General features: G+C 31.6%; 1 protein-coding gene across 2 annotated transcripts in view; it reads right to left on the reverse strand.

The window, feature by feature from the left end:
- Positions 1–24,673, reverse strand: part of LOC139091582 (uncharacterized) — a 111,611-nt gene that overhangs the window by 48,981 nt on the left and 37,957 nt on the right. Inside the window, exon 1 of one of the 2 annotated variants that reach the window (XM_070641726.1) lies at positions 15,909–16,502. The exons of the other annotated variant lie outside the window; for it this stretch is intronic. The gene's annotated coding sequence lies outside the window, so the exon portion shown is untranslated. Of the gene's footprint in view, positions 1–15,908; positions 16,503–24,673 lie in introns of those variants that run through there. 2 annotated transcript variants of the gene reach the window in all.

Raw genomic sequence — 24,673 nt, forward strand, 5'->3', positions numbered from 1 at the left:
GTTAAGAAGTTCCTTTTGGGTGAAAAACTTTTTCCGCTTTTCTTTTATGACCAAACGACTTTTTAAGTACTTTTCTTAAGAGAAACTAAAAAAGAAATCGCAGCTCGTTGTCAAAAGCAGGTGATGCCAAGAGCATTTAGGGATATTTTTGGTTGCTCCATTGTACGTCTTTTATCATTAAGTCATTAAGGAATTTTACACCTTAATCTTTATATTGATGGAAGGATGGAAGTGAGGATGCTAATAATTCATCAAATATCTTTATTAGATTAGATTTTGAGGAGAATTTTAGGATGAATCAATAAGTGGCTATGGAATATCCGGAAATAATAGATTATGCTCAATTAATTCGGTCGTTTCCGAATCATTCATCTTATGTTTTGTTAAGGAAAGGAGTTTTTTGGGGGTAATTTTGTGCTATAGTCTTTATGTTAAGGTATGATCAGATATATAGGAAAATGAGTCAAAACTCTCAATTTTTGATGGTTGTTTGCTATGAACAGCCTCTAAGCCATGATTAAGTAATGAATGCATTTTAAATTAAGCAGTTAGCCTCTGTAAATTTATCAGCGAGACCCTTGACTCGGATTCAAAATGGCAATTCGAAGGTAACCAAATTCATCCCGAATTGACACTTTTTGGGTTAGGTCATGAATTAGCAGCGATTGTCAAGTGTCGGTGTCAGTACAAGATTTGTGATGGGGCCAGCAATAGAGTCAGATGGAAGGCATTTTATAATAATCTAAGCTGGTTCCATTCTTTTATAATAATCTATCTCAAGCCGGAGCATGGTTCCAATAAGTAAGTAAGTCATGTGTCGACTTCTAACGTTAGCTCTGCTCTTCTTCCGGTGAAGGCAAAGCAGTATTCGGGCTTTTTCTCGCTTTTAGCTAAGTTTGATTAATTAAGGCAGTGAATTAGTGTTTAGAGTGTCGGGCTATCGACCCTAACATGCCGGGTTCGATCACAGTGAAAGACTAGTCGATTTTGGGTGCTTTTTCGCTGTTCGTGGTCACCCTTACTTGGTTTGTGTACTTGTGACACACACATTTTGATTAGGAACATTGCAATAACCATATAATTCTGCAAATTTTAAAAATCATCACATTCAAGCAATTTCTTGTATTTTGTTCATCCTTTCCCAGCCAAAAACCATCCAGATGGTCATCAATTCTTCATTTATCTCCCCCCAACCCCACTCACAATAAATTGAACATTTTCGCACGAATTACTACAAACATAATAAATATTTATCTTAACGCAACAGTTCCAGTCGTCAATACATTATCATGTAATGTTGTGCACTCTCATGTCTTATTTTCACAAAAAATAAAGATATCATACATATGTTATCACAATTGAATTACGGTCGTGATATAATGATAAGATTTTTTTCCCTTTCCTTCCTTTCCCCGAAAGCTCTTAAATTTATAGATATAAAAATATATATTCGCATTTCTTTTACTGTCCACGGCTCGTTTAAAGGAACATTTACGACTCTCCTTACGAATTTATGATCGAAATAAAATATAAGTAATGAATAGCAAAAAAAGTAAAGTAAAAGTATGAAATTCATCATGGCTGTATACAATTTCTTGGTATGAAGTTCATGAACGCAATTGTAATTTATTGTTATTACAAAAGAATTGAGAAAAATTTCTTTTACACTTCAAGATGTAAATTGGAAAATATTTCTAAACACAAAAAGCATTCCTGGGCGTCATTTGAATGTTTTGGAATGTGGATGGAAGGTCAATGTCAACCTTTATTGCTCTAAATTGCATGTTTTGTCAGAGTTGTCCATAAAATTGCAATGATTTTCGAATTTGTGCATATATTCGGGTTTTCTGGCATGTTGCTCACTTTTGTGGCTGTTCAGATCAATTGTGGTTCATGATACAGCAAGGTCAGCTGCCATGACCTGCCTTTGACGGCAACTACTCTAACTGTATTGATCAGGTTAATTGCCAAAGTCAATATGTGCAATACTATCACTATCAACAGCTTACCCGGAAGGCAAATCATGTAAAAGAGGTGTAAATCCTGTCTTATGATGGCGTGACTCTGTATTTTATTGAATCCAGCCTCAAATCTTCGTGACTCTGGATTTCATCGAATCCTGCCATCGATCAAAGTCACACCGACCTGTCATCGGATTTATCGTCTCTTCTACACCTTAAACATTCAAGGTTCTCAACTTGTTAGCCATTCTTAAAGAGACTAAACCCCAATAAACCCCCTAAACAGCTCCATAACCCCCAAATAACCCCCACATTGAAGCATTTCACAAAATAACAAGGAAGAATTAAAGTAAGAAGTACACAAGAATTTATGAAGGATTTATTTGTTTTTTAGAGTTATCGATTTTCCCTCAACCGCTTTTGTTCAAGTTCCGAAAAAGATTTTTTTTTCCTTCTTCCTCCTCTCATTCGTCTCGAAATAGACCATAAAATAATTTTATGAAGAAATATTCCTCGTCCACATAAAGGTGTATGGAATGCCTTCGAATAGAATTTTTTTGCTTTTTTTGATGACGAGTGGCTTATTTTCGAGACTTTAAAATGGACATTTTTATGGAAGAATTCACGACGCAAATCATAAAATGAGATTTTTTTTTAGATAAAGTATTTTGAGATTGAGTTTTTTTTTAAGGATGGGATTGAGGAACGGGGGATTTAATGATTTATAGGTGAATTATTGCTTTTATGAATATTTATCTTGATTTAAAATGGAAAAGATTGAGGTGGCGTGTTGCATGCTAAGGACAGAGGTCGAAGTCGCTTGAAAAGTCGACTCGACTCTATTTAATATTCGAGCTTTGGTTAGGGACGCTATCTACATAGGAAACGAGAGGAGTAGGAGCGCATTATAGAGGAGGGGTTTGGTGGGTCACTTTGATTTCTGGGGGTGACTTCTTCATTAATGGTATAGTTAGGTACAGCACGATATGCTACTGCATGGTACGGTATTGGTACACTACTGCTACGGTACAGTGGTACACCTGGTATGGCAAATTGGTATACATGCACCGTGCAGTACCATACTACCGTACAACATTATGGTACTACCATTCTTCCACCGGAGAAATATGTTCCTGAATTAGACATCATTTATGACTGAATCCCCAAATTCTTAAAAAAATACATTATACCTGTCAGAATTATTCTCATTACGATGGGCACAAAATAATATAGGCACCCAATTAGATGCCATATGGATTATGGCAGTTAACGTGAAAATTGTCACTTAAATGCCATGTGGCCGCCATAAAATACTTGTGCCAATCGGGCATCCCATGATTCAATCGATTTTTTACATCCAATCTGCTCATTTCTATCCAAAAATAAATCATTTGTTGGAATCTAATAATACAATAAATTCAACACAACAAAAATATGAAAATGTAAAACGTCATTTACGAGTATCAGGGAAATTAATAAATCATTATCAATTCGTTTATGTATATTTTTTTTGTTCTTTTTATTCCCACATGTAGAGCCAATATTGATATATTCAAGTGGAATCGATACGTTATATATTATATGAAGAGAAAATTATGATAATTGAAATTGAAATGAACAATATTTGACATAAAAATAAAACTCATAAAGGCGTGTGAAATAAATTTCGGTAAATTCTTCTCATATTTCGATCATCAATGCTGCGGAAACAGCGGCAACAAAAAATGAAATTTATGAACTCAAAATATATCATCACTTTGCTTGTATTCAGCACAAATATATTAAATTGAAATTCAGTATTTTATGATGATATTTATCTTGACATGTTTCACATCACTAGGTGCGACAGATATTGACGAACCTGACGCGGTTTTGTGGATTGATGATACAAAAAGTATCAATTATATTTAATCTAATTATTAAGATCGAGTTTGCTGAACACATTAAAGCACATTCTTCTTTATTGTCAGTTTTAATAGAATATGAGATGAAGTTTTTATTTTTTTGATTGAAACATCCGCATGCTGTATTATTATAGCTGATTTAAAGAATCTTTGAATTAAATTCGATACAGTTTTTGATGGGAATTTGAATGATGTCTGTGGCATGCTTTGAAAAATATACTTCCTGGTTGTAGATTTGGGTTTTTAAAATTTTTAATGAAGATCTTTTAATATTTTGAATTTGAATATGCAATATTAACTACTATGGACGGTGTTTGGTATTAATTTGATGGCTAGAAGCGTGAATTTATGTGTTAATTGACAGTGATCGATCATAACATCTTTTTTAACACCAGTGGTTGGTCGCTTGGTGTTTTTTTGAGTGTGGTATAACTCTGGTGTGTATTCTGATTAAATCCAGTCTCAAGGTCTGATTTAGAGTATAATTTAAGGTTGTAACCTCGAAACTTAAGCTGTTAAATGTCTTTGTAGAGTAATAAATCAAGTTTTAGGCTCAAATTTGGTATTATAGCTAGAAAGTCGACAGTTCGAATCCAACCAATTTCAAATTTGTACTTATCCATCAGTTTAGATCCTTAGACTGCTTAAATACCGAAATTTAAGACATAATTGAATATTTAAGCAATTGTTTGATTGAGAAAATGGTCAGAAACTTGAGAATATTAATAGATCGGACCTGAAAGTGCCACTTTATGCTAAGATTGAAATAAAATCCAACATTTATTCGAAACTGAGATCTGAAAATTGTACCTTTGATCCTAAATGGATATAGATCAAGTCCCCAAAAGCACCCTTCCCTTGGCTACGCTCCTGAATATACCAGTCATTTCCTTAAGTCCATAAATCCTCTTCACCATCTGCATTACCTTAATCTCTACCAACAATAATTCCCACAAAATAAACCAAATACCTCTCAAACATTTCAAATCCAAAAAAAGAATCCCCAAGAGCTCAACATCAATCAAGTCACTCGAAAAAAATCAAAAAGTTCAAATTCCCACCTCAATTTTCAAGGATTTTTCTCATCTCCATCATTAATTTTGCTACAATGTAACCAACTGTGGATTATTTCTTTATGTTTATGACAAGACAATTGCAAGACGGATTTCTTTTTTCCTCATTCAATTATCAATCTCCTGTCATGTTTCTTCATCTACTCCTAATAAATTGACCAATTGGATTTTTACTTCGGTCCTTCAATTTTTTCCTCATCATTCGGCGAATAAATCTTGTTGGAAACTAATGGAAATGTCAAATTCAGATTAAAAACAAAGAGTCGAAGTTGTACTTATGAACAAGTATGTAGCCATTCAGTGCCTTAAGTTCAGCTGTGCCAAAAAAGTAAAATTTTCAATCTTAATGTTTTTGTAGTTATAAATGAAACAATCTGTGGTAAACAGCATATAAATTGAAGTCTCAGTCATGACATGAACTTTATCCTTAACAAGTTCTAAAGTTTAATTTGAATAAGACAACTTCCAACCAGAGTTGCAAAACAGGCAAAAACCGTACAAATTCTTGATAATTTATATAGTTTTTTTTTGCAAAACCTCACAAATTTTCAAGAATTTGTACTGTTTTCGCCTGTCACAGGCACCTGTTTTGCAACTCTGCTTCAAACTCCCAGACCGAGCCAAAAAAGTGAATATAACTCAACATGATTTTCACATTTGAATGTCTGCATGCATCTCCAATTGTATCCACAATAGTCATCTCTTAAAGCAAAATTATATGATGTGCAAAACAGATGTTGCACATTTATAGATGATGGAAGATCAAAACGATATGGAAATTTATGATATAAAAAAAGTCACAACTATCCTCATTTCCTATCAATTCCTTTGTTGGGCTAATGTGAAACGTATTGAATTTATTGACTGATAGTATTGGGATGATAAGTGGCATTCGGATATGATTTATATGTTTAGTTGATTTACATAAATATTATTTAGTTTATAGCTGTTGTTACGTGGATGTGGATGGGAATGAAATAACGGTGAGATTATTGAGGGAATTCAAGTTGGTTTACATAATAGTTTGCTTGATGGCGCAGTAAATCAGAGCAAGAATAAAGGCTCTATGTCCAAGAGCTCATAGCATTACTGTGTGAGCGACGATGCAAAAGTGCTAAGAATTAGAAATTGACAGAAGTTGTCTTAAGACAGAAATAGCTTTCAACGAAATCCAAATGCGGCAATAGGCCCTTGTGCACCATCGTCAAGGAAGGAAGTTCGAGTTTCAAATTAGGCTTGATCTCGTACATTAAGCAGTCGAAGTATCTAAACTTCCGAAAAAGATCAAATTTGGAAATGGCTGGATTTGAACCGACGACCTTCGAATTACCATACCAAATTTGAGCCAAGCGCCTTACCTATTTGACCAGCAAGGCACTTAACTGCTTTGCACTTATATATGACTTTACCATATAGTCGAATAACTCCCGAAAGCTCAGTGGTAAAAACATACGACTGGTAATCATAGAACATGAGTTCGAATCCTACTCACGGTCCGTTATTCGAAATTATACTTTTCTGCCAGATCAACAGTACGGTACCGAGTAATGATACTTCAACGACAATATTCGAGTACTTTAGTGGTATATTCAGTATGACAAAGTGGAAAATCCAGAAAAGATAACAACATAATTTATCCAGAATAATCAGCTTTACCACACAGTCAGACCTCCTTATCCTACTTAACAACATCATCAATTCCCTTTAACCATGTCTCAATGACTCTCCAAAATCCATCGAAATTTTGTCTAAAAATAATCAAGACGTAAAAGAATATTGTCAATGGGATTCGACGTTTATATCCTAAAAATAAAAATGGCTAAAGAGAAGTCATCGTGGGTTGTTTTGCTGTTTTTAGCATCTCATTCTCAAGAAAAGATTAATATAAAGAATTTATGTAGTCATTCCATTGGTGGCTTTAGGAAAGCTCTTAGTAGTATTTCTATGGAAGTGATTTAATAGACTTTTAGGTACTAAAGGATAATGTGGGTGTTTGTAATGAATGGCTGCATTGAAATTTTAATGTGGCTTTGTGTTTATGGTTAGTGGCACGTGATTGTTGTTTGGTCACTTAGGGATGAATTTTGTGGAATGATTGAAGAGTTTTGAATTGGAATTTGGATGAAGTAGGATTCGAACTTGAACATTTGAACTGATTCAAGTCACAAGACATGAAGAGGATTCGAACTTAAACCTTTGACCAGATTCAAATCACAAAACATGAGTAGGAATTGAACTTAAACCTTTGAGCAGATTCAAGTCACAAGACATGATTCCTGTCAATTTAACCATTGAATTCAACTTCTTCTTGATTGAATGTGAACGAACTTCTGCATATGCATCTATACCTCAATTAATATGTAAGAAATATGCATACATTCCGTGCATACCAAACTCTTTAGAAGGTGAATATTCATTCATAGCTTTGACTATTCATCTACTTTATATTCAGCATTTCCCTTAACATTGTCGGAATTCACTATTCATGCAAACTTCCCTTTTCATTCATTTTCTATTCAAGCTTCTCTCCAAGGATGCGTTAAGTCAATCATATTTATGATTTTTAGTCTTCCTTCTTAAACTTGTTTAACATTCATTCCCATGCTTTATCATCTCCTTTTTTGAATGAAATGAAACAAAAAAGGGGAACTTTTTGTTATTATCTTTGTCATCGCTTTTTCATTTACCTACTTTTCTTCCTGCTTTTTTTTCCTCCTGTGTCTATTTTGTGTTTGAGTATACAGGGAAATGAAATAGGAAAGAATTTTTTTTCATTATTAACGTAGCTGTTGTTGCTGCTGTGCATTATTTTGTAAACAATCTTCTCTTTTTTTTCATTCATTCATTCATTCCATCCTTGAGGTGAAATACAGACAGAAAATCTGGAAGAGATTTTCAATGAAGTTTATGGAAAAAGTTTTCTTCTTCCTCGTTTTTTTTTATCTTGCTTTAAAGCATATTCCTAGATGTGAAATGAATCTTCTGTTAAGCTTTACATCGTTTGAGTAAAATATAAGTTGGAATGTTTGTTGGATGTATTGCGCAAAATGAGAGATGATGGTTGATTAATTGAAGAGGATATTAAATTTTGGAAAATAACGGTCAAAAATAATTTGAATTTTAACGGACGAAATAAATTCAAATTATAACAATTAAAAATAATTCAAATTAAAACAGTTAATTTCAATTCAAATTATAACAGTCGAAGACAATTCAAATTTTATTCAAAGTGAACTTAAATTATAACAGTTGAAGCCTATTCAAATTATATCAGTTATAGACAATTCAAATTATAACAGTCAAGGACAATTCAAATTATAACAGTTAAAGACAATTCAAATTATAACAGTTAAAGACAATCCAAATTATAACAGTCAAAGACAATTCAAATTATAACAGTCGAAGACAATTCAAATTTTATTCAAAGTGAATTTAAATTATAACAGTTGAAGACTATTCAAATTAAATTAGTTATAGACAATTCAAATTATAACAGTCAAAAGACAATTCAAATTATAACAGTTAAAATCAATTCAAATTATAACGGTCAAGAATATTTCAAATTGCATCACAAAATGCCTCTGAATACAACCTCAAATCCAATAAGACAAATGAACAGCATAAGAAAGTTAATTTACAAAAGTAATCACTAAGTTGGACATTACATAAGCTGATAGAAATGGAAGTAAGTAAAAAATAAGATTGAAAAGTGACGTCAGATATCTCAATTCAATTTATATCCCCCCATCCCCATCCATCCACATCCAGTAACTGAAGTGTTTGAACATGAGAAGCTTTCGCACTTCAATTGAATAGACACATAGAGAGTATCTAATCAGCAATAACAATTGCTACTTCGCATACAAAATCATCTCACATGTTCATCTTCATGCTGTTCTGTTCGAGAGTATGAAGAAGTAGAAAAAAGTTATCGAAGTAATCTGAATGTGAGCAATAGGAAAATAATCAAGCCCACACAATGTATATAGTTGGAGATTTTGCAATTACATTCAGGCAATGAGGATAAATTTTGTGGGTAGTGCAAGAATAACATTGTAGGAAAATAGATTAATTTCTCATAATTATTCTTTAGTCTTATGGTCTCCTTTTTCCTTCCTTACATTGTGCTGCATGATGGAGAATGTAGAAAAAAATGGCGTTTATGTGTGGATTGTGTCTGTAAGTCTATTGGATTGTTAATTAGTCATTAAGCATGAATTGTTTAAACTTCATTATTTGTTCGGTGGATGGTGATGGTGATGAGGTCATTGACATTGAATGGGGATGATGAATGGATAGCAATAATCGGTCTTTTTAAAGCTTTTGTGCTTTAAGTTTGAGACATTTTTGAGATTAAATGACTTTTTGAAGATGAGATTTGTCAAGAATTCAGTTAAAATGGATGATTTTCTACTCAACGGTCATTTTAAATTTGAATATCTTTGCCACTGAAAGTTGGTTTTCATCAAAAAAAAAAATCAAACCTAAAATGAACGTTAAAATCCAAATTCTAATGTTCTTTATTTGAAGTTGGCTCTAAATCGAAATTTCAAAATTGAAAAGATCGTTAAAATAAAAATTCTTAGTTTGTTCACTTGAAGTTGACTTCAATAAAAAAATTCAAAATTAAAATGACCGTTAAATTCAAAATTCTTAGTTTATTCTCTTGAAGTTGGCTTCAATCAAAGAATTCAAAATCAAAATTTCCGGTAAAATCAAAATCTTGAGCTCGTTCACTTGAAGTTGGCCTTTATCATAGAATTCAAAATTAAAAAGACCAATAAAATCAAAATTTTAATTTTTCTCACTTGAAGTTGGCTTCAATTGAAGGATTCAAAATTAAAATGTCCTTTACAGTTAAAATTATGAGCTTATTCACATTTGAAGTTGGTTGATTTTGCTCAAAATCCAGAGTTTGTTGACCTGAAGTTGTCTTCAATCAAATAATTCAAAACTTAAACGACCGTTAAAATCCAAATTTATCCTAAATCAATCAACAAATAATTGATTGTCTACAATAAATCTATATCAAGTACCAAAATAAATCGTCATTAATTTCCTTTCCGAATACCATAAACAAATGCTTAAGGACAATTTCCACAAGATTTAGATGCCATTCAACTAAACATAATCCTTCTAATCTTTCCTTCCTCGAACTGGTTCCACATACAAAATGCGTCACTTTCATTGACTTCTAAGAAAGCATAAAGCTTCATTTTCTTAGTCATCATTTTCCTTCCTATTTTTTTCTAGCTATAGGCTTAAGAGACCATCAACCTACCGCAAATGACTCATGAAATTTATATGAAAACGAGGCATAATGCGCGTGCGTGTGTGTGTGTGTAAGTGCGTATTGGATGGTATATATCGACAAATAATGCTGCAAGTTACTTTACGTGCCATCAACATTTTTACTCGATATAATGCTCATAAGCAATAAAATGTAAGTGAAATGGATGATTTGAGGGGGAGATGGAAATGATGAAAGCTGCTTTCAATAAGACTAAGGCACAAAAATTGAGAAAGAGAAAAACTTGAGGAAAATTTAATAATGAAAATGGAATTTACGAATTTTTTTTCAATTTATTTGGACATAACCATGGTTAATAAATATAATATGATGATTATTAATCAATAAATGACTTGGAAAATTGATATAGAATTTTGCGGAATTTGTGTTTTTTGATTGATTTTTGGTGGTTAAAGCTCAGAATTGAGCATTGAAGAGAGGGATTCTAAGAATAATATTGGTTTATTATTTTTAAGGAGCTTTTTCTTGTTCATTGGACAGTTACCAGGGGGGATAGTCTCAAAAGTCTTTTAAGAAATTCGTAAAATTATTTAAGATTAGATACAAAATTATGAACTGTTCAAATTTTTAAAAACGGATAAAAATAAAATTTTTTAAAACTCAAAAAACTTTTAAAAACCGTTCAAAAATTCAAAAAAGTTAAAAATTGACAGAAATTAAAATTTTTAAAAATCATAAAAAATTCAAAATTTCAAAGCCGTTAAAAATTCAAAATTTTCAAATTCTTTAAAAGTTCCAAATTTTTAAAATTGTTAAAAACTTAAATTTTTTAAAAAATCGTTAGAAATTCAAAATTTTTAAGTCCGTTAAAAATTCAAAATTTTCAAGACCTTTATAAATTCATAACTTTTGAAAAACATTAAAAATTCATAATTTTAAAAACGTTAAAAATTCAAATCTTTGAAAATCGATAAAATTCAAAATTTTTAAGTATATTAAAAATTCTAAACTTTCAAAACCTTTAAAAATTCAAAGTTTTCAAATTCTTGAATAATTCAAAATTTCTGAAAATCGTTAAAAATTCAAAATTTTCGAATCTTTTAAAAATTCAAATATTTGAAAAGCAATAAAAATTTGAGCTTTTGAAAAGCATTAAAAATTCATATTTTCTAAAACCGTTAAAAATTGAAAAAAATTCAAAAATTTCAAATTTAAACTCAATTTATTACTTTAAAAAATCCTAACAATTTAACAATAGAGACAATGTCAAGCCACAATCGACCATTTAACCCTCATTCAATGAAAACTTAACACAAAACTGTCCAAACTATCTCCATAGAATTTATAAAGTAATTAAAAATTAATTAAATCATCATTAAGTTATCAAAAGAGCTATTAAAATATATCCCAGTAATTATTCCTTAATAAATCATTAAAAGCATTGCATTTTATCAAGGAAAGTTTAGTTCCACAATTATTAATCATAATAAATTAATGATAAATTTTCCCGTATAAATATCTTAATCTACATCAATAATAGAGATGAATTATGTCTTTATTATGTTATTAGACATATTTCCAATTCAATAATTTATAATTTTCTTGAATATTACATTCCATAAAGCTTAGCAAGTCTAAAAGTCTAAGCTGATCATGACTCGAGGTGTTTATTTATTTTCTTTTTTTTTCTTTTTTTGTGTGTGCTTAAAATACAACCAAAGCTGCTTCGTTACAATCTCATCAATCATTGGAGAAATTCTTCGTCGCAGCTGGATTATGATTTTGATCAATAAAACCTTGATAAGTTGAGCTTGCTTTCTTGGAGCTTTGGAAAAAGGAACAAATTAAGGAATGATTGACAAAATTTTGATTTAGAAATTTTTGAAATTCGAATTTTACAAAACCGTTAAAATTTGAATTCTACAAAACTGTTAAAAATTAAAATTTACAAAACTGTTAAAATTTGAAATCTACAAAACCGTTAAAATTTAAGTTCTACACAACCATTAAAATTTGAAATTTACAAAATAATTGAAATTTTGAATTTGCAAACTCTTTGAAATTTACGAAACCGTTGAAATTTGATTTTTTAACCATTAAAATTTGAAATTATCAAAATTGTTAGAATTTGAAATTTAAAAAACCCGTAAAATTTGAGATTTCCAAAGCTGATAAAATTCAAAATTCAAAAAACCTTTAAAAATTGAAATTTAAAAATCTTAAAATTTAAATTTTTTAAATCCGTTAAAAATTGAAATTTTCAAACCTGTTGTAATTTGAAATTTAATATCCAATAAATTTCGAAACTTACAAAACCGTTAAAACCGTTGTAATTTATGATTCACCCCAAAAAACCAATAAAAATTTCCCCCAAAAAATCACAAATTTTCCCTTAAATTATTTTCGGTATTTACCACATGAGAAAATCACCATAAAAGCCACAAGTTGAATTTTAGTCGATCAATAACTGACACGAGCCAATGCCATATCGAACAATTAGTTTCGATTCTCTGGAGGCACAACACATAAATTGACTCAAAGCTCAGCACAAATTGAATAAAATTAATCATATTTCTTTCTCTTTTCCTATTTCTGTGACTCAATACGATAATAATAACCATTCATAAAAAAATTTATTCAATTAATGCTACCAGACTTTGTGTGATTTAATAATTTTTGCAAATATTTTTCTTTTCCTTTCCCTCGGAATGGAAAAGCAGCCTCAAAGCCTCTCGTTTTTTTGTGTAATATTTTCTCTCGGTTAAATTCATTTAGGAACACATTAACATCGTTATCATTTCAACGTAAACCGCGAACGTAAAGGGAAAAAAAAATTATTAAATTAGAGAAAGAGAAGAAGGCGAGGAATTTTTTTATTTTTGTGCCTTCATGCTGCGAAATTATAGACTCGCGTGAATTAAATCGCATTGAAGATTCTCCTTTTTTTATTAAATTAGCTTTAAACGGGTTTGAGTTTTGGTATATGAGCAAGAATGTAAATATGGAATATGATTACTGAATTGAAAGGTATGAAAGGATGAGCTGAATTATTGTAGATGTGAAAAGGAATCAGCACTGAGTTTTTGCTTTATCTTGGGCCTACTGCAGATCTGGATTCTAGTGTCTTCGGCCCTTACCTACTTGTAGAATCCCATCGAATCGCTTGGATATCAACCAACTGATCTGATGAGTTTCGAACCCACGACCAGTGTATTCAAACTACAACATATTCAAACTGGAGCATAGACAATTTAAATTTGTCTACAAATTCCCTATTTGTTACTCATAAAAATCCACAAATTCAAATTTAAATGCAACAAACTCTTAATTCAATCGTCCTTATCCCCAATCCGCTCAAAATCTCAATGATAAAAATAAATTCTCATTGTAAACCAATTCATAAACATTGAAAAATCGCTCTTCAAGCAACGAAAACATGTGGATGGCTTCTGCAAAGTATTTTTTTTTTTCGACATTGCAAATCGAATTTCATGTAAACAAAATAAAGGGTTGCATGCAAATCACATAATACGATTAAAAAACGTGTACGAAAGCGATTTTTATTGTCAGGTTCTATTTGTTTATGCAATTCGATTGAAGGGAAATTTGTACTCGTTTGAATGGACTTTTTATAGCTGTTTTGAAAAGGATTATTGGGAGATGTGTAGACGGTTGTGGATTTATTGATGAGTTCTGGGAAGTATTACTTATTGAGGAAGATGAGAGTTTTTGGCAGGGGTTGGTTTCTCTGCTGTATATCATTCCCGAGCGACATAAATGGCAATTGCTCAACCACAGATCTTTTAAGGCTCAACTCATGTTCTATAAGCCCTGAAATGTGGGCAGGAGCATATTCCAGATTGTCTGGAGTCAAACACCCTCCACTTCCCATGTTGCATGATCCAAGATATACCAATGCAACGTACCTGACCACAACTTGTGCAACGAATAACAAAAACCAAGTTAGAGCCACTAGAACAGCCAAAAAGCACCTAAATTCAAGTAGAATTTTCCTAGGATCGAACCTGAGACTTCTGAGTCGACTGCCCGACTGCCTAACCAACTAGACCATTCCCGCTTTTTCGCTGCTTACCAACAATCCATCACAAAATTCCCATACAATTTCCTTTAAAAAATTATCTAAAATCTCACTTAAAATTGCAAATAAAAAATTATTCTGTTGACTATTCCCATCATGAAAATAGCGAGAGCATGATGAAAACATTTATCTCTCATACGAGTCGTGTCAGGCACTTAAAAAAATGAGATCGAGAACTTTTAATTACGGTATGTATTCATTCCATAGAGAAATGTGTAACATTGGAAATTCAAAAATTAAAAATTCTACATCAAAACATATTTGATTCCATTTCTGTCGACATTTGTAAGTTAACAAGTATTTTTCATCTCTACATATCACATTAAAGCTGACGGAGAAGAAAATTTAACAACATAAAAGTATGACACACATGTGAAACATGAGAAATTATGACTTTTATGTGGAGTTAAGGGGAGGTTTTTTTGGTAAAAACAAAAACAGCACAATTTGATGACAGACACACATAAAAAAAAATGTTTTATTTGAGCGTTAAACACAGAGTAAAAGGGGGATTACGTTGAGTGAAATATGATAATATTTAAAAGGTAAGGGTGAAATTCTTAGAATTAAGAGATTCTTGAATCATTTTGTTTTGTTATAATAAAGTTTAGTCTGAGATTTTAGTCCAGAGTGGGAACTAGAATCGTAATTGGCAGACAAAACAAAAATCCTGTTAACCTGAATTTAGCCTAGAATTCTTAATTTGTTGAAAATAAAATACTAAAAGGAAATTCGAATAAAAATAATCGATCAAAAGTCCTTTCTCAGACCACCAAGACTCTGACTTAGTGCCGGCTTTAGTTTAAGCTCCGTACCATGCCATAGTCACGTCTGATGCCGGATTTTAGACCGATTAACTGATTTGAGCTATTCTAGATAGATTTGTAGAGATGAGACCAGGTTAGACTTTATTGAAGAAAACGGGACAATTGTTTGGCCGATTTTTGACTAAACCGCTTTCCTAAAGGATTGGACTAAAGGGGGCTGCCGCTAAACAGCTGACATCTACTGTAGATGATCCAGCGGTAACTTAGTTTCTACTAAGTTTCGTAAAAGATTCCTCAGGAAACTGAACTCAAAAGCCTACCCAGAGTACACAATGTAGTTGCAAGGGCAAAGAGGAGTATTCTGGAGAGGAGGTAAATGGTGGGTTTAGAAGTATGGCTACGCCACTGCTACGACATTGATATAATTCCATATAAACAGCCAAATGACGATAAAGTTGATTTTGGCACATTTTTACAGCGAGAAAGTCTAAAAAATTTGTTAAAAAAATGACAATTTTTATCTCAATTCATCAAATAATAATAAGATTTGATTTATTGATATGAAAGTGGTTTTACATTTTGAGTAGAGATTTACTTAATATTAGCCAGAATGGCTTTAAATTAAATTTTACATGAGTGATGTTTAACGAATTTGTGATGGATAAATATTGCATGTAGTGATGGCAAAAAAATTAAAAACCATATAATCAATTCATCAATTAACCCTACAGGGCTCACCTGTGGACCACAACTTAAAATCACATTCTAAAATAATAAAAATTTTTTTTTAAAAATACATCGAACAACACTCAACATTGATTTCCCCCTCATAAGTAAAGCATAAATCACATACCCATTTATATAGTACACTTTTACGGCAAAATTGTCAAAAATTCACTCTGTTTTTCTAACTATAGATGTATATATGTTAAACTGTGTATATTTATATTCCAACCGATGTGTTATGTTGCTGAAAGAGCTTTAGGCATCAACACATACGACATGTCGTTCCTTTCTTTCGAGTATTTTCTTTTTTTTTTGTTGTTTTGTTTTTTATTATTAAAAAAAAAGTTTCACTTTGCTGTACATCGGATAGGCATTTTACACTTCAAATATGGGTCCTTTACAATTTTTAATATCACATTCTTTTGCCTTTAAATAACTACAATTTGACGGTGCTGATGATCTTGTATCATAACATCGATCACTATAAATTTCCTCATAAATTAATTTACACTTTTCACAATATTTGCAACATTTTGTGAAACTCTCTATTGGCTCGTTATCACCATTTATGTATAATACACTTTTACTACTGTTACTGCTCGCGACTGTTATACTTTGCTGACTACGTCGTTTATCGAAATGAGATTTACGTTTAATCTTTGACGGTGGCAAATAATACATTAGACACGTGACCGCAACAAGGAATAAGAAGAATATGAAGACGATATCGAACATCAATAGTGAATTGAAGGTCATTAACTGCATATTATATAATAATTCGATGTGGAATGTAATTCCACCATTCAAGATACACACATTGAAACTACTTATTTTTTTTTATATTAATCTTATTATTATTATGATTTATTATTGATTAGTTTGTTTTTAGTAGCGTCTAGTTTATGCTAACTGCTGCACATAGTCAATATTATTATTATTCACATTTTCTTTTGATCTATTTTCTTCTATTTGTTCTTTTTGTTGTTACTGGAATTAGAATGTATAGAATGTAAATTGATTTATATAGTTCGATCGAAATATCGTTCGAAAATTCGAAATTAAATTCGAAGATCTATCTCAAAGTTTGAAATTGATTTCTAAAATTCGAAACTCAATCCTAAAATTCGAAATTCATTTTGAAAATTCGAAATTCACTCCTGAAATTCAAAATTTGAATTCGAAAATTCGGAATTCAATCCTAAAATTTGGAATTCATTTCTAAAATTCGAAATTCATTCTTTAAATTCGAAATTCATTTCTAAAAATTCCATATTGAATCCCAAAATTCGAAATTCAATTCTAAAAATTCGAAATTAATTCCCAAAAATCGAAGTTCAATTCTAAAGTTCGAAATTTATTCTTTAAATTCGAAATTCATTTCTAAAAATTCGAAATTAAATCTCAAAATTCGAAGTTCAATTCTAAAGTTCGAAATTCATTCTTTAAATTCGAAATTCATTCCTAAAATTCGAAATTCATTTCTAAAATTTGAAATTCATTCCTGAAATTCGAAATTCATTCCTAAAGCACGAAATTCATTCCCAAAATTCAAAATGCATCCCTCCAATTCGAAATACATTCTTAGAAGTTCGAAATTCATTCTTTAAATTCGATATTCATTCCACAAGCTCATCATTCAAACTCTCATTCCCAACGATTCTAACAAAATCCAAACCGCCGTCAGTATAGTTCCAATTATAGTGATTATTATTACTTTTTATGGCTTTAATTCATGAACCACTTGTAAGTTATTTTTACACTTATTACAATCGATTTTGTCTTAGTCATGATTTCTCGCCTATTTCGAAAGCCTGATGATGCCATTAAACTTATTTCTTATTTAAAAAAATCTCTTTTTCATACTTGAATAACATTCGCTCATCTTGTTTGTAAAAGCAATGAAGATGAAGTGGGATTGAATGGAATGAAGAGTGGGAGACGAGAATAAGAATAAGAATTGATAAATATACTTTTAAGACTAAGCATAGCTAGGGTTTCTGAAAAACCGCGTTTTTTCAAAACCGCTGTTTTGCGGTTTTCCAAAATTTCAAAAACCGCGGTTTTGCGGTTTTTTGCGGTTTTCAATTTACATACAAATGTATGAAATTTTTTGAAAAAATTTTAATTTGGAGTTTTATGCATAAGAGTATTAAATTTTCTATTATCCTCTATTTTATGTAGATTCAGGTCCAAATTGCTTGATAAAAGAGTCTAAAAAATTATTTCTTATAAAGACTTTTAAAATTTAAGTTACTTTTACCAGTTTGCATAATTTTATTCCAAGTTTTCAATGACATATAAAATTTGACTTTTTTTTTTTTGAAAAATTATCTTTAAAATTTACTTTTTGTTGATTTAAGTAAACTTTTTCATAAAAAGTTCTAAAACTGCGGTTTTTTCTTTCGAAAACCGCGGTTTTTTAAAAACCGCATTTTGGGTCAAAAAGTGCGGTTTTGCGTTTTTTGGAAAACCGCTTCCAGAAACCCTAAGCATAGCAAGTGTATTTTTCTCTGCATTGAATTCAAATTTTCTTTTCTTCTTTTTCATGCTTAAACTGTTGATAAGATTGTTTAATAATGTCTATCAATAGGCCATGTGCCTATATTTGTCTTCCTCCTCTTTTTCTCGTTTATTTCTGCATTTTCTTTTGCGGTTCTCATGATATTGTCATGAGATTCGACAAGTTAAAATTAAAAAAAGTGCCGTAAGGCATGTGACCGTTTTAACATTTTGCTGTCTTTAAGAAGTAAGGACAGATTTTTAATTGTTTTTTGGGATCTTTAAGGTTGAATTCACTTGAGTGGATAATCTACCGAGTCAGGCAAGTTGCTTTGAGGGCATGAATAAGCCAACCGCTTTTCTCGTCGCAAAATTAGCTCGATATCAGTCGTCACATAGCGGATAGAGCAACTTCGCGTCTCACGGTCAATGCGGTAAAGTGTCGGAGCCCTAACGAACAACTTGTGTGGCTCGGGAGTGTTCATAGAATTGTTTTTACTGTCCCAGAATACTAAGTGAGTCCAGATTAGGTAACAATGATTTTTAGTAGCTGAAAATTTGACCTTTATGTTAATTTTAAAAGAATTTAAAAGAAAACTGACTCCAAGAATTCACTTTAAATGAATAATTAATTTTAACCCATCCTGAAAGAAATTAAAGACAATTTTTTACAGGATGTTTGATTAAGGAACAAGCTTGAAATGTGAAAATGTTCTGTCTTCAATTTAAGAAAAAGTAGATTTGGATGGAAAATGGGTTTAAATTGCTTCTGTTACTGGGGAAGTAAGTATTCAATTAGGAGAATGGGGTAAGGTCTAAACATCTGTCATTTAACAAAGTTAAGCTTAAAACTAGAGCTTAAAGGTCAGTATTTCTCAAACTATGCTCCGTGACACGTTCATGTATTACATTCAGCCATGAATGGAGGTCGTGAACGTCCCCCTAAAGAAGTTATCCTCTCTGTATCTTTAATAGAAATTTCGACCATTACTACAACCATTTGTAACTCAAAAGAAGCATAAAAAAACCCAAAAGCCTTAAATTTCAAAACTGTCAGGTTAGCAAAGTTAATTTAAGATTCTCAAGTACAGAGCCACGAGCCTCTTTAGCTTCTCAAAAATTACAAAAAAATTCTTCAACCCAAATAAATTGCGCTCAATCCTCTCAAATTCCCATCCCAATTCTCTCAATAACAGATATCTTTTACCCAATAAAAAGAATGTTTCAAATAAAGTCAACGACTGTTAAAGGGGAGCGTTTGGAAGCTAGGGAACGTTGAAAGTTGAATTTTTAGAATCAACTTCCCAAAACCGTAACGATTTGTGACGGAATTTGGACTTTTATACAAAATTGTACATCTTTTCCTACTAAGGGACCGTTCACTCATTACGTACCGCTTAAAATCGTCACTTTGAACCCCGTCACCATTCCATAACAAAGCTTGAAGTATGACAAAGTCTCGACCATCCCCTCTAATACCCTATAAGAGCATTACGTAACAAGTGACCATCTTCTGCAAGGAAGTTGTCGATAGAGACAATATTGCATTTGGTATTGGGAATTGGAAGGTGGAAGCCTTTGATAGAACCAGCTTTAGTGTGAGGCCATGAATCACAATTGATCTGTACGGTCATCGAAGTAAGTTAGTAAGTAGAACGTCTCCAAAACGTTACGTAATATCCGTACATTCCTTTACAAAAACGAATGAATTTAAATATTTTTTTTGTGTGATCTGGATGGGCTGTAAAATTTTTCCATTGTTATTGCCCCATTCCATTGACTCCAACTTGTTGTACATGGTTTGATTTATCTAGTTAGGCAAATACCACACAGACATTTTCATGAAACTTTTTTTTTGCTTATTTGAGTCTATTTAAAGAATTTGTAATAGACATGGTAGGAGATGTTGCGAATTTTCTGAGAATTTGTTCAGATAGGAATTACTTCGAAAAATTGACAAGAAGAAGATTCAAAGATAAACCTAAGGATTTAAAGAATTTTCAAATGAGTAAAAATTTTATGAAGAAGTCTTGTCAATTTTTGTAAGCTTTTCACGAAAACAGGTTTGGATTAGAATTTACAATTTTCGCTTTCTATTTTCAACAATAAAAAGCTTACGCTTAATTTTTTTTCTTTCTCGTATATTCTACGTTCTTTGTCAGGTTTATGAAAAAAAAAGAGTAAAAGAATGAAGAAATTTCAGAGTATTTAAGAAAGCCATTGTCTTAGAGAATTTGAAAGAAAATCTCTGACAACAATTTTTTTTAGCTTATTTGCGTAGTAAATGTGCTTATTCCTGCATTATAGAAGTCTTGTCTGTTGTTTTGTTGATGGCAGAGCTTGAAGTCAATTTGAATTTTATATAAATCGAGTCAACTCAAGTTGAATTTCTAATACAAAACCTTAGTCAATTTCGGGCTTTAGGAGACCATCAATAGACGTTCATTTATTAGATAAAGTGGAAAATAAACTTTTTGATTCTACTTTAGTGTTTAGGAGTCTCGACAACTCAACCACTAACTAACTAAGAGCGTTACGTAATAAAAGATTGGCCTAAGCAACAATTCCATTCAATTTTGCAATTTGGATCTATACCCACGACACGTGAATAATACCCAAAATTGTCCAAGAAAGCACTCAGCGTGGAATAGGTCAGACATCTGACCTTAAGCTAGGAGCTGATGCCACGTCGCCTTAGAGACAGATTTCTTCACGCCGTATGCCTTCTGGATACCAAGATATTATGAGAAAAGACACTAATTCATCTAGAAGCAGTTCGCGAGACTTTTGTATACTTTGCAATTTTATAATAGACTAAGATTAACAATAGCCTGCGTTTTTTGATGCACTATAAGGTGTCAGAAAAGAACTACAAGCTTTCGCATCTTAAACGTATGAAATACAGACAATAGCTGATAAATAAAGCAATAGTATTGGCAGTTGTCGGCTGTATCTTGTACATAGTCCGTCTTAGGCTGCAGGCCTGCATTTTTTGTTTGCTGGCTTGCTGTTTTGGACTATTACTAGTATACATTACCCAGAAAGTGCCTGCTTTAGACACCATCTAAGGATGGCCATTGGTCACAAATTGTGATTTCAATACCGGTTCCGGGATAACAGTATTGGAATACTCAATCCTAGGATCCTGGTATTTGAGGTCCAGGGATTGAAATCCTTACCCTTTTTGAACCTGAACTTTCCTAAACACATTTTGACCGTTCCTAACTCAAATGCGCTTTCATACCAAACAATCTTACATAATTACCAATTCCCTTTCACTTCAAACTTGAAAATTAGATCGTTCAGCTTAATGTTTTTTAATTATGAATTTATATTCGCTCTTCTTCCTACCTCAACATTCAGTTCTTATTTTGTTCGCATTGTCTTTGTCATGATACCTTTTTTAATTAAGTAAAATGAAGTTACATTGGATATTTAATATTTTAACAAACTTTAGCTTATTACAGTTCTAGTTGAATTTAATTCTTGTGTAATTGCTAATGTAAGACAGGATGGAAGAGGAAGGAGGAAGGAAGTTGAAAATTATAATCGACAATTTTCCATTTCTTTGTTAAAAATTTTTTTGCAAATTGAAAATATCAAAATTTTTTTTAATTAAACAACTGTAAGCGATATAAATCATTAGATGAATTCCTTAACTGTACTCTTTCGATGCTTCTTACAAAATTATTGCAATTATTTTTCTACATCATGCTTTCGTTCTGCTTAAAATCTGAAACGATGAAATATTCAAATCATTAAAACTATGAAAAAGCTTGTTGAATGGAAATACTGAACGAATGAAGTCGAGATGTTGGTGATGGCTGTGATGATTTAGTGTCTGACTATGAACTTTATTTGAATTGGAATTAAAAATTTTCTTTTTGTGTTTTCAGGCGTTGTTGTTGTTTTTTGAAGTTGAATTCTTGACAATTTCTTATTATAAATATTTTTATCAAGTTCCTTAATTAAATTAGTTTTTTTTTGTTCATTTACTGACAACAGTTGGCATAAAAACTTAATTTCTTGCTTTAATTAGATTTCAAAAATGTGCAAATTTTAGTTTCCATAGTTTCATGCCCCTTTTAATTTAAAATTCTAGATTTCTCAGTTGAATACCTTAAAGGCTTCATAAGTGCATTTCCCTTGAATATTTTAGATCCAAACTCTTGACTTCCTAATTCATAGTTGAGTAGCCTTTAGATTTTAGGTTGCAATCTCATTTGAATGTTTAGTTTTGTCTACTCTAAATATTATAGTTGCGGACCCCTTTAAGGTTTTTTAGTGGTTAACGTTGCATCTTATCTGGATTTTTAAAAATCCAAATTATTCTGATTTTCATATTTTGGTACCCTTCAAATGCCATAGTTGTGTACCTTTTATATTTTGCAATTTATAGCCCCTTCGTTTTTATAGTTGTGTATCATCTGAATTTTGAGGTTCCAAACCCATCTATGCTTCATAGTTTCGTACCCTCTCAACTTCATAGTTTCGTACCCTCTGAATTTCATAGTTGTGTTCCCTTGATATTTCAGATTTCGAATATTTTGCCCTAATTTTGGCATATATCTTCTTTATTTCGTAGTTGCATTTGCCTTAAATTCTATAGCTGAATATCCTCTAACTTTTATAGTTGTATACCCTTTAGATTTTAACTTTATATTTCCTCTGGAATCCTAAATTGCTTTCCACAAAAAGGCCCAAAAAGTTCTCAAACATTTAATATCAAATACCTAAATAAAATTAAACTTTCTCCATCATAAATCATCCAATCGACTCTAATAACAAACTTTTTATTGAAGATCAATCAAAAAATTATCGAAAAGAAAAAAATTCCAACCTTAAAATATTTCTTATCAAAATTTCAATTCAATAGAGCTTATCCATAGCTCCCCAATTGCCTTAAGTTTTTAAAAAACTTTCCTATCTTCAATTTAATTCTAATATAACTAATGAAGTTTCTCGTATATCTGATCAACTTTTTTTTCCTACCTAAATACAACAATTTTACAAACAAAAAGCTATAATATGAAATCTCTTAAAAACCCCAACTGCTCCAGCAAACTGACTTAATCAATTTGATATTGGTGGGGTTGTCTGGTTGTTGCGTAACACAAGAATATTGAGCAATTTTGAGTAGGTTTTTGAATTGAAATTGTCAAGAAAATTAATATTAAGAGCGAAATGAATGTAGAAGGATCCACCATGGAGCATATAAGGCTCCACAACGTAGCTTTTAAGGCTCCACCATGGAGCTTTTAAGCTTCTACCACGGAGCTTATAAGGCTACACCATGGAGCTTATAAATCTTCACTATGGAGCTTTTTAGGCTCCACCATGAAGTTTTTAAAGCTCCGCCGAAGCTCTTTTATCAAAACCAAATGAAAGCCTACTCTCTGTCGCAACAATATGTCTGTAAAGTTTAGTTTCAATAATTGTGTAGCTCGTGATGTACTATGACAATACTCAGAGCGTCCTCTTCGACCCCACCCCCTCGTTCTTCTACCTAACTATGATTCTCGAGAATTTCCGAGACTTCGAATTCCCTTGCAATCTCAGCATCAATCTCAGTATCGGTCTTGGTCTCGAGTTCAAAAATTCATAAAAACAAAGACTTCGAAAAGCCCACTAATCCGGAATCTGTTACGTCATAACTGAACGTCCTCTAGTATTAAAAACTTCGCCTTTTAAAGTTTTTAAATTGAAATGTTATTTGTTTTCAATTTTCCATTTTCCTCAATTCTGTCGTGAGATAAAGAAAAAAAAAGAACAGCATAAAAAAGGATAAAGCATGAAATCTCTAGTTGTCACATTAAATGCATCATATTTCTATAGTTTAACCCCATTCCCTCCGCCTCCCCATACCACCTATTGTCCTTTTCAATTTATGCACACAGTCTGATATCAATTTCCACCACTTTGCCACATATGTGCATGATAGTATGTGACACTTTATATTTGATAGGATTTTCATACCATCTTCAATTTGCTCGTCACATATGTGATTGTTTTTCTTCTGGTACACTCAGTACGTATGTCTTTGTGTCAAACCCGGAATGAGGATTAGAAAGACGAAGAACATTTGGAAAAAAAAATTTTTTTGTAAGGTGGTGGAAATGAGAAGGAGGAACGAAAATAAGAATTGAAAAGCACATATTTGTGTTTGGAATTTATTTTGTGTTTTTGAGATAATCCCAATAGCAGGAAATTGCGTTGATGTGGGAGTAACGGAAAGACAAGACAAAAAAAAAGGCAAGAAATATTGAAGCTTTAAAAGCTGAATAACTCAAATTGGTGGTTAAATGATAAATCAGTGATAAAATTCAGTTCCACCCACGTAAATCTCATGGATTTTCCATTTTGTTTGTTTAGGATTCGACTAAAAATAATTTT

Source organism: Chironomus tepperi, unplaced genomic scaffold, assembly GCF_022539635.2.
Source record: "Chironomus tepperi strain 1889 unplaced genomic scaffold, CSIRO-AGI_Ctep_v1 contig_257, whole genome shotgun sequence".
NCBI classification, from domain to species: domain Eukaryota; kingdom Metazoa; phylum Arthropoda; class Insecta; order Diptera; family Chironomidae; genus Chironomus; species Chironomus tepperi.